Below are 11,352 nucleotides of genomic sequence, written 5' to 3'. Positions count from 1 at the left end.
AGTTCCTAACTGAAGGAATTGTTCTGAGTTTTGTTCAAAGCATTGCTTTGAGCCAAGCCCAGTGAAACCTCCAGCGGATTGCCTGATTTACCTTCCACTCTCCATACACTGCTACACCTGGGATTTCATGCTCTGCTCATCCTGGGCCATAGCTTGATCGCTTTTCAGGTGGTAAGTCCTGCAGCTCCATTAAGGTATGGCTGCTCAAGACAGCCCCTTGAAGCAGTCCACGTGGCTCCTCAGCAGGTCTGCAGGCTTAGAGTCAGCCAAAGAAGGCTCCTGGCACATTTTCCTCTTGAAAGTGGGTGTGAGGGAGGAGGAGGCAGCAGTTATTGAGCTGACAAAATTTCTTGTCTCCTGCCTGAGTCTCTGTGGGCTTCAAAAGAGGGTTGAGAAATGCCAAGTCCTTGGGCTGGCCCTGTCCCATGCAGGGGCTGCCTTCCAGTGTGGCCCAGGAGCCTCTGCTCAAGGTGATTTTTTTTTCAGCTTTTACACCTCTTGTTTGGGTGACTGACATTTTTCTGCTGGCTTGTGTTTTTATGAGGATTCTTCTCACCCATTGGGCTCTGATGACTGGCCACCTTCCCATTGCTGGTGTCCAGCAAAGCCGTGGCAGAGCTGAGCTCAGCCGCGGTGCCTGCGCCTGCTCCGGCCCTGTCCCGGCTGCCTGGAGCTCCCCCAGCAGCTCTGCTCAGCCTGTTATGGCAAAAGCTGAGCTCTCATTCCTTTTCTGAAAAGCCTCCAACCCTCTTGATTCTTTGGGCCAGCTTTGAGCCCAGTGGTTCCTCTGTCTGGACAGAAATGTTGGCCCTCAGTGTCCTCCTTGGAGGTGACATCCCACACCTGAGTCCAGCACTGAATCATTTGTCCCAAGCATCCTGGGAGTGTCCTGGGGCTCTCTGTGTTCCTGCCTGTGTCCAGTTCCTTTGGCTGCATTGGAGATCTTCTGTGTGCTCTTCTTCCCTCCCACCAACTCCAAAACCATCACCATCCTCTGGCTTCGCATGAATTTCTTTTGATTCTCTTTCCTGGACAAGGCCTAAACATCTCCACACATTTGTGCCAACCGATGGGACCCTGGGATATTTGTAGCCTTTATTTCTCTTTATCAAACCCATTTGAATTAGGCAGTGCCCCCAAAAGAAAAAAGCAAATAAGGATTATTGAAACCCTCTCCTTTACCCCATGCAAACAGCCCTGCCTGTGAGGGCAAACAAGTCTTTAGTCCATCATTTTGCTGTTCCACAATGATATCCCCTCTCAGTTTAAAATGTTTTTGCCTGGTGGCAAATTATTAAACAGCTTTTTGAGCCGACTTGCACCAATTTCTTTGCCAAACTCCTGCCATTCCTACCCACTTGGGGCTGATGCTGGTGGTGCTGAGCTGCTGGAGGCAGGGATGTGCCTGATCCCTCAGTAAAGCCTGTCCTGGCATTGCACAACGTGCCCGTGCTGGGGGGCCATGCGCAATCCCTGCCTGGGACAGATGTCTGAGCTGGATCCTGCTGGAATGACGTCAAAGGCTGCAATATTGTCCCTCTCCCTGGGGCTGGCAGGGCCTGGCCTGTGGGGCTGCCACTGCCTTGCCCCTCCATTCTTCTGCCACCAAATGGCAGCACAGGTGTCCCCTGCCCCTTGGCACGGTGGGGATCTGCTCACACTCCCAGGTCTTCCTGCAAATTCCTGCTACTCTGGAAACCTCTGACTGAAAGCAAACAGGGCTTGATTTTAAAGGGAGCATCCTCCATTGTTGACCTGTGAGCAGATAAAAGTTCAGCAAACTCACAGCCTTTGCTGTGCCTGGGACACAGACTGGCACAAACAAATGCCACTTGTCGTGGAGCTACGGCAGCCAGCACAGCAGAGGGGATCAGTAAATCCCTGGATGTGACTTGGCACCGTCTCTGTGGCACTGATTAGGAGGACAGGAGTTATCTGTGTGCAGCTATTTTGGATGCCTGTGTGAAAGGCTGCAGAAGGCAGCAGCAGCAGCCTCAGCTGGTACCAAAAAAGCCGTGGTGACATGGGGTGACACACACTGCTGCACCTGACCCTTTGCCACAGTGAGGTTTCCCAGCACTGCAGGGCAGGAGGAGACTGGCACATCCCTGGGGCAGGACTTCCCTGAGGCACCCAGCTCTGCCCTCCCTGGGGGCTGTGGCAGGGCAGGGGTTGTGACAGGACATGATCTATGGTGACCTCCTGGCACCACTGCCAGCCCTGCCTGCTGCTGAGGCACTGCTGGCATTCCCCATCTGCCAGATCCAGCCTGCAGTGGGCTGCATCCAGCCTGAGCTCCAGGAAATGCTCTTCCTGATCTGGTCAGCTACTGGCGCAAGTCATGGTCCATTTTGACAGGAAGGAAGGAAGGAAGGAAGGAAGGAAGGAAGGAAGGAAGGAAGGAAGGAAGGAAGCTTTTCAATTTTTATATAAATGCCCAGACAATTCTTAGAATCTTCTTAAAATGCTGATGACAGATTAAGAACAGCTCCCAGCTTGGGGTTTTCAATTTTTATATAAACACCCAGACAATTCTTAGAATCTTTTTTAAATGCTGATGACAGATTAAGAACAGCTCCCAGCTTGGGGTTTTGGAAATATTGAGGTTTTCCAAGTTGCCAGTCCAGCAGGAGGAGTTCCAGCATGCCTGTGGCTGTGTGCAGCATCCTCTCCTTCAGCCAGCTCAGGGCTGCTGGTGGCAGCTGCTCCCAGGATCTGGCCACATGTAGGGTATGACCTGGGGAAAGTGAAAAAGGAGTGTAACTTTAGCAAGAACATTTTTATTGGCTCATGAAATTAAATAGCTATAAGATGTAAAAAGCTATTAAAAAATTGCTAGCCTTACAAAAATGGGGGAGATTGGTTTTTAACATATAGGTGCAGAGGTATCTTTAAAAATCTGTAATTTTGAGCTAGAAATATGACTGAGACAAGTCTTGAAATTAGGTATTTAATTACCAAATCAATTTTGCTAAAAAGATCCAGAGTTTGCAATTGATTTCATTATCCTCTGCTGAGCCACCAGAGAAACCCCTGGTTAGAACTGGTGCTGCTGTGTTGGTTTGCTGTGGGTCCCATCAGCAAATTATTGTGATTATAACAGACTTTGCATGCTAAAAGTGAAGAACTTGACATTCCAAAAGCAACATCCTTTCTGTCTTCTCTGATAGAGATAACTAGTTTATTCCTAGGTGTAAAAGCAAAAGCATTTTGTGTTGTGTTGAGTGGTTGTGTTAATGTGGCAGTGAGGAGAAGGGCTGGTGTGCAATGCTTCACACTTTGCAGGGCAGAAATCAGCCAGTATTTACCTTAGGGGCTGTGATATTTGGACAGGAATTCCAAAGAGAACCACCACAGTGAACTTCTGCTGACTCTGACATGTTTGCAGGATCAATGCCTCACTGTGGTAAGAGAGATGCTGCTTGCTGATGGCCAGGAGCCCTAATGGTGTCCAGGGAAACCCGACTGCCTGCAGTAATTCACAGGGTGGTCACTGTCACATGCAGGAGTGTGCAAAACCATCTACGTGTGGCTTGATCTTTGGGGTAAATTTGCTTTAGAGCTGAGGGCACTTGCTGTGCCAGCCCCTGCAGCAGACAGATTCCAGGTCCACTTGGACAAAAACTGGGTGATTTGCAGTGGTTTAGAGATCTCTTTTCCCTAGGGAAAAGAAGAACTAGCATGCCATTAAGTAGAAGTTGTGGAAGAATTAAAGCACTCAATAAGATGTGATGTTCTCCCCAGCTCAGTGATTACAGGCTCTTCTCATAAAAGCTGCCATATTCCCTCTGCCTCTAGCACAATTCAGATATCCTGAAAAAAAGCCTTTCTCATAATCTTTTTTCTATATTTTCTTCACTGGGCTCTTGAAATTCATTTTATGAACATCAGTTTGTTCTGTATTGTACTTTGCCAAGATTATTATCCTTAAGGAACAGGAGGTGAAACCGCAGAGCAAGGAGATGAGGTGAGTCACTTCTGGCCATATAGACATTTAAATAGTTGCAGAATTGCAAGGGACATATTTTCCTCTCAACAGTATTTGTGAGGAAAAAAAATATATGCCAGTAATCTGAATTTAGCTCTCCATTTCTGCTTGTAATGCCACCAGGGGTAAATATATTGCTCACAAACACCTACAATTAAGAACATGGGCATCTTTAGATTGCAGGATATGTAATTAATCTTCTCCCAAACTTTCAGACAATATAAGGTGGATGTGAATGAAAACACTATGATCACATCTGTATTTTAAGAAAGAGTAACCAGGTCTGAATCAGAGGTTTTTCATTGCTTACATTGCTACTAAGGACCCACTAGATGAGAAAATAGAAGATTGCATCACAATGGATATTTTTTTATATGAGTGATCCAGTTGTTTGGAGTTTTTTTTCTGTTTTTTATTATTAATTATTCTGCTGAGAATATCTGCCCTGGGACAAACAAAGCAGTCAGCTCTCAACGGCAGCAAAATAAATCTCAGTCCAAGGCAACACAAATTGGGAAGAAGCTCCAGAGAGTGGTGCTGTTTGAAATAAATTGAGGAAATATTTTAAAAGCTTGCATAGAAAAGCAGGGTTTTGCCAGCTATTACAATTGGACTTCAGAGTAACTGCTGAGTGGGTAATTAGTCCCACGGGAACACAGGAGTCTGGACAAATGTAAAAAGGAACAAGAGGGGAAAAAAGCGTATGAAGAATTAACTTTGGAAAACAAGCTAGAACATTAGTCACAGGAGAGATATAACTCAACTTCCATTTAACATTTATTTCTGTGATGAACAGAAACATTGTTTTTAACCCTGTATAGAAGCAGGAAATACAAACCTTGCTGTTTAAGGCAGCTGGAACTACTTTATTGAAGTTCATCTCTTTGATAAGAGGGTGAAGGGGAGGGTAAAGAGATGCTGAAAATACTGCAAACCCAGCAAAGAGGAATTATGTTCAGGTGGAGAAGGGAAAAAACCAGTTGTGGAACTGGTCAAGATATTAGGTGGGGTCTGTTTTGCTCTCAGAGACTTCCCCATCATGAAGACAGAGCAATTAGTCAAGGTTTAAAAGATCATGTCCCCACCAACCTTTGCTCACAGCCTGTCTACAATGCTGGGCTGAGAGCACCCAGCTGGAAGGAGGTGATTTACCTACCTGACATGCCAGAGGATAGCTCTTTGAATAACTCTTTGCTGGGTTTAGAAAGACTTGGTGGAACACAACTACAAAGAAAGCCTGAAGCATGTGAGACATTTCTGAGTTATCTAGTGCACATGTGGTTGGTTCTGCCATTCCAGAGCTCCTGATCCAGTCCTGTGCAGTAACTACTGAACCAGAGACTTATTTATAGAGTTTGTGCACTTGGCTTTTGTGGTTCATTGCTCCCATTATTATCTCAACAGCGGTGATTTGCTAATCAGTCCTTTGTAGGACAGGACTAGTATTGCTTTGGCTGTTTGATGTTTAGAAAAAAAGAAGAATGTAATTCCAGCGTCCCGGAGGAGCAGGAGGCTTTGCAGAATCTCCTAATATATCTGGGTGTGAATCTATGTAAATGGGTCATATTCACTGAACTGTGTGCCTGGAGCAGTAACAGTAACATCACAGCTGAAGGTTCAGGACCAGGCACCAGACCTGCATCTTCCTAATTTTGAGGACTTTTGTGCTTTCTCTGCTCTACAGCTTCCAAGGAGGTTGAGTTGACCTCCATGCTGGGCTCTCACGTTTCACTGGCCAAGTGATGGGGTCCCAGCTGCCAGTTCTGCCCAGGGACCCACAGGAGCTCTGCCTCTTGGTGCCATGGGGTTGCATTTCTGACCTGGTGGTGCTGCAGCTGTGACCCGAGCCAAGGTTTCTGTGTTTGCATGTAGGCTTTGTGTTTGCTGTTTAAGGTGAGCGAGAGGCTCCGAATTCCCTCGGTTGGGTCACCCTCTCTGTTTCCCAATCCAGTGCAGATGGCCAGACAGGCGGGCAGCTCTTCCTTGAAGACATTACAATTCTCCAGAAGTGTGCCAGTGTCTGGCAGCCGTGGTGTTGGCAATGCACGGTGGACACAGCGTGGTCACAGCTGTTCAGTCTGTAAACACTGTCCTCAGAGCCACCAACTCCTCTCAGCACCTCCCGGAGCCACTGCTCAGCACAAGGATCCTGCACGAACGCGCCCAGCCCTGGCGTATTCCTTCCAGGAGAGGGCAGGGGAATACAGTTTATCGCAGATCCACTCCTGAGCTGGAGTCAACCTCCATCCAACCCCACATCTTCCTCTGCGTCTTTTCATTTTGCTTTCCTAAACTTGGATGAGCAGAATGGGTTCTGACTCTCCTGCAGGTGAGTCAGTGGGTTTTGTCACCTTTACAGACCTGCCTGTCCCTGAGTCATCCTCGGGAGGGGCAGCTCGGGCTGGGCTGTGCCCCTTGCTCTCGAACCCCTTGCCATGAGCCTGGTGTGTTCCACTGAAGGCATCGCCTGCTGGGCAGCTTCAGGAGCAGGATGTAAAGAACCGAGCCCCAGCTCTTGTGCTTCAGCTCGCCATCAAGCCAGGGGAGGCAGTGACGGGACAACTCGTGTATCACACCCCCAGCACACCCCAGTCCCTGCAGAGGGGTCTGATTCCCTCAATGTCCAGGGTGTCAGCAGGAACAGCTCTGCTCCGTGGGTGCTTTTGCCAGATTAAAGTTCAGGGCTTGCACATGGAAACCCGAGGCTGGAGCTGGACTGGCTAAAGATGGCTTAGAGAAATGCAGCCAGAAGGTCAGCTAACATTTTCTCTCTCAGTATATTAACGAACAGAAAGTTTGGGAGAAAATCAGAAACTCTCCCCAGGTCCCCCCACTGTCTTTAACAGTCAAAAGCCTAATAGCATAAAAAATCCTAAAATTACTTTCTTCCAACTTATCTCCCCCTGGACCTATGATGTTGACTTGAAAAGACAACATAATTTCCAAACCAGTGGAGGAAAGAAAAAAACCCTCAAATCAATAAACTGTTGGCCCTGGAGCACAGATGCCCTGGCAAGGCCAAAGAAATTAAGTCCTGAGATTGCTGTTGCTGTTTCCACCTTGTCCTGCAGAGACACAGCCAGGGATAAACATATTCTTTGTGTCAATATTTCTGTAGTACTGAGAGAACTTACAGTCCTTATCTGTGAGTGTCAAGGACTGCTAAGTTAATGTGATCATAACATTACTGGAGAGTCTGACAGGCTTTTTTGTTCCCTGTGTAACTGTTCTGGTGCTGAAAGCTGAAGCCCACTAGAGCTCAGCTGGATGTGACCATGGGCTTTGTGGCACATGGAAGGGATCCATCTGCAGGAGACTAACTTAAAAAAACCAAAAAAACCCTCAAACAACACACAAAGCCAACAAATAGAATTTGAAGTTCCTTTTTATTTATTTATTTTTCTACTCTGCTTGATTATTTTTTTTCTTTTTTCAACCTTGATTTGTAAATCAGATGGAAATGTGTGAATAATCAATTCAGGCTGACTAACCCTTGTTTTGCCAGGTGGCTGGCTGGCTCATCAGATTACTAATAGTTTGCTGCTGCAGTAAATGGGAAATGGCAGGGGCTGGGGCAGAAATACCACAGGTGACCTCTAAAGACAGCAAAGCACTCACCCAGTGCAACACAATCCTTCTTTTTGTCCATCCATGAAGTTCACTTTTCTTTCAAGTCCCCTTAAAAACGAGGAGTAATTTGTAACTCTGAACTGTGCAAGCAACATACAAAAGAGGAGAAAATCCGAGGCAGGAAAAGTCAGCTTCTAGAGCATGAAAGGAGAGGCAAAGCATGAGCAGAGCCAGGCAATTCTAGGTGTAAACTGCTGAGTGTGGAGGAACCTTTGCTGCCTTTCCCACCTTTAAAGGCTCTGTGCTATGTGGCACAGAGCAACTCATGAACAGCTCAGCCTATGGCTCCTTTTTAACTTTATAAAGCAGGGCAATTATTATCTTCAGGAAAATTTTTTAAAGCTGGAATGCTGAGGCTTATCTGCCTTTCCTGGCTAGATCTTTAGCACACAGCCGTCAGAAAAAAGCCAGTTAAAAGGACCTTAACTCTGTGTTATCACCAGTGTTTGACTGGGCTGTGCCAATGCCAGAAAGGCTGTCTGAGCAGGGCAACCAGTTTGACTGAAGTTCTCTCCTGAAAGGTGGCAAAAGAGAGAATGGAAAATGCCCAAGTAATACCAAGGGACAGAAGCAGCAGTAGATTTCCAAAGGAGTTGTTGAAGGGGTGAAAAAAAGAAGGAAATCTCTTCCTGATGCACAAAATGGATGGGTTGGGAAAATTCACGTGTATTTCACAGCATGGAATGAGGACTCAGTTGTGCTGCAGTACCAAATGAAGGACGCTGATATGAGACATCAGTCACAGATGCACAAAAATTCATTCCCAAAATCTTGTCCCAGCCATTGCTGGTTTTCATGAAAAGTTGGCAGAAAAAAGGGATCAGAAGTAATTATATTTGTCTAGATCTGTGCATTTCCCCTGCTGTTAATAAAGACTTGTAGTGTTTCCAAAGCCTTGAGCAAAACTTAGATGTGTGTCAGCTTGCTTTCACTGTCGTGGGGCTCAGAGGAATTAAGCAGTTCACAGCTTGAGAAGTGCATGCAGAGATCACGGAGGGGTGGAAAAGGAGCTGAGTCAGCTCAGAGGCTGGCACCTGCCACTGCAGCTTGCAATCTTCAGGTTTGGGGTTAGGCCCCAAAGTGGCCTGCAGACCTTAAAACCAGGCCTGCAGTTTGAGGCACTCCCAGCAGACGTGGATAAGAAAATATGTTCTAGCTGAGAATGGAAGTTTCTCTGTTAAAATGTTTGCTCAGGAAAGATGCTGTAATGGATGAAGCTGCAGGGATGCTTCAGCAAGGACATCCCCAGGCTGGCATTCCATGAAACAGTGACTTTTGTGCATTTTCCCATTATTCTCTGTTGTAAGGTGACAGGATTGTGCTGTAGTGCCATCATATATCCTGTTTGTTTAGTTTTAACATGTCCTTTTTCTCTGTCTAGAAATTCTGCCTGAGCAGAAAAAGAAGACTTTGGATATTTTTCTTGGGTGTATTGATGTCCAGCAGCCTGGTCAGGGCAGCAATTTCCACAAGAGCTCTGCACACGCAGGAATGCTGAAGGCAGTCACTGAGCCTCCACACAAGGGCCGTGCCGAAGATTCCCATGGATTCTGTGTGCACAGCAAAGGGGATCTGGACATAGGTAAAAGGTGCATCCAGGACTTGTCACACTGTGTGTCAGTGAGCTTGGGTCAGGGTTCATTCTGTGCTCTGCACTCCCTTCCCAGGTGCTGTGCACTGCCTGCCTGCATTTCTAATATTTTTTTTTTGCTGTTTTTTTCCCCCACAGGGAAATCTCAGGGAAAATTACAGATGCCTTAGTTACACTTTCCTCATATTTCCATTACATTTCACCTCCCAGCAGTATTGAAAGCCTGAGATGCTCAGTAGGGTTCTTCAGATGTGAAAAAGTACCAGGTCCCTCCTCCATCACAACATGCAGCCACACGGGGCAGGTGCTGCCACAAGGGATGGAGGCTGTGCATCCCCTCCCACAGCAGCACCTTTGGATCTGCTTGAGCCCACTGCAGATTCTCACCTTCCTATCTCCAGCCTCAGAAACAGCCAACAGCACAGCCCTGATGCTGCACAGTGGGCAAAGGACCCAGCCTCCAGTAGTGCTTTTAGGGAACTGAAAAGGTTGTGGGCCCAGTAAAACAGATGAAGCTTGTAAAGCAGAACTGGGAAAACACCGTTTTATTTCCACATAAGGTAAATATGGGACTTCACTGCACCTCTAGCAATTTAAAGAAAGTTCAGAATAACTGTGACTAAAATATGAAGACGTTGCCTTTTGCAAGTAAAAAAATGCAAGTTAGAGAAATGTCTAACATGTCCCTGTGCCTAGGTAGATTATAATAATGGTGAAATTAAGATTGCAACTTTTGGTTGTTTCCATATGATAAACATTACAAGGGAATTTTGTATGTGTTCAAAATCCATTAAAGCCTGGCCTTGTTGGCTCAGATTTTAGCTGTATCTAAATTTCATGTCCTTTGCATTGCTAAATCACACTAAACTTCACCTACTCAGGAAACAAAGGGGTTTTAATTGAGAAGAAGCAGTAAAGCGAGGTTTGCCAAACATCTATTTTGGGTAAAAATATTTAAGGCCAGCATTTTTACCAACGTAATCCTTTTTACGTCAGTGAAGTTACACTAATGCAGAATTTGGCCCTGATGTATTTGTACAAATATAGAATCTAGGATTTTGATGAGTACGTATTCATGCATTATTCATTGAGACAATGTGGAGAGGAAGAATGAGGTCTGTGCATGAGAGCAGAGCCCTGAGCTCCCCCAGTTCCTTTGATGGTCCCCAGCAGGATGAAGGAGCACCTGTAGGGTCACCCCTGTTCTGCTGCCTGGTCAGGACTTGTTGAGGCTGAATGTCCTCTTGGGAAGAGACTGGTTTATGTTTGCCAGGTTGTGGGGTGTGTTACTGGCAATTCTGAAGAAATGCAGATGGAGGATATTTTTGTGAGTTTAAATTGAGCTGGATTTGAAAAGAGATGAGACTGCATCTTGGTTCTGCCACCTTTTGTTTGAGCCTTTGTGCCTCTGTTTCCCCATAAAATGAGAATAGTACTTCATTTTCCCTTCAGGACAGCAAGGGCTACTGTGGGGAGAAAGGAAGGGTGTGCTGTCCCATGTGCCCTCACAAAAGGATGCACAGACCTGTTGTCATAGGACTGCATTCTGATATCCCAGGCTGCACGCTCCCAAGAAAACTGAAAAAAGGCAAAACTGCATTTGGAAAACCACTGATTGAGCAGAAAACCTGACTGCTGCTGCAGCTGGCCCCACTGTGAGCTTCCTCTGCAGGAGCTGAACATAGATCCTGATCCATACCGAGTATTGCATAACTATAGTGTGTTTGTGTGTATACGTATGTGTATATATATTATGTGTGTTTGTATGAAGAACTGGTGATGTCTGTAGTAACAATGGCGTGTGTGTGTGGGACACACATCCAGTGTGTTGGAAATCCCCCATCAAGCTTTGGCAGGCAGGAAAGGGGCAGGAGAGAGGGCCGGGGCTCCTCACACCTCCCCAGGGACTCGCTTATCTCCAGGAGATGTCCAGAGGCTTGCACACTTACAGCCTCTCACGGTGGTTTGGGCTGGAAGGGACATCAACAGGCCACCCAGCCCAGCTCCCGGCAAGGAGCAGTGACGTTTCCAACCCGATCAAATTGCTCCGAGCCCAACCTGACCTGGAACGCTTCCAGGGATGGGGCATCATCAACCGGCTCTCGGAGCAACCTGTCCCGCTGTTTCATCACCCTCGCGGTAA

The sequence above is a fragment of the Passer montanus genome, unplaced genomic scaffold (genome assembly GCF_014805655.1).
Source record: "Passer montanus isolate IOZ18808 unplaced genomic scaffold, ASM1480565v1 scaffold9, whole genome shotgun sequence".
NCBI lineage: Eukaryota > Metazoa > Chordata > Aves > Passeriformes > Passeridae > Passer > Passer montanus.
Note: the sequence above shows the minus strand (reverse complement) of the source record.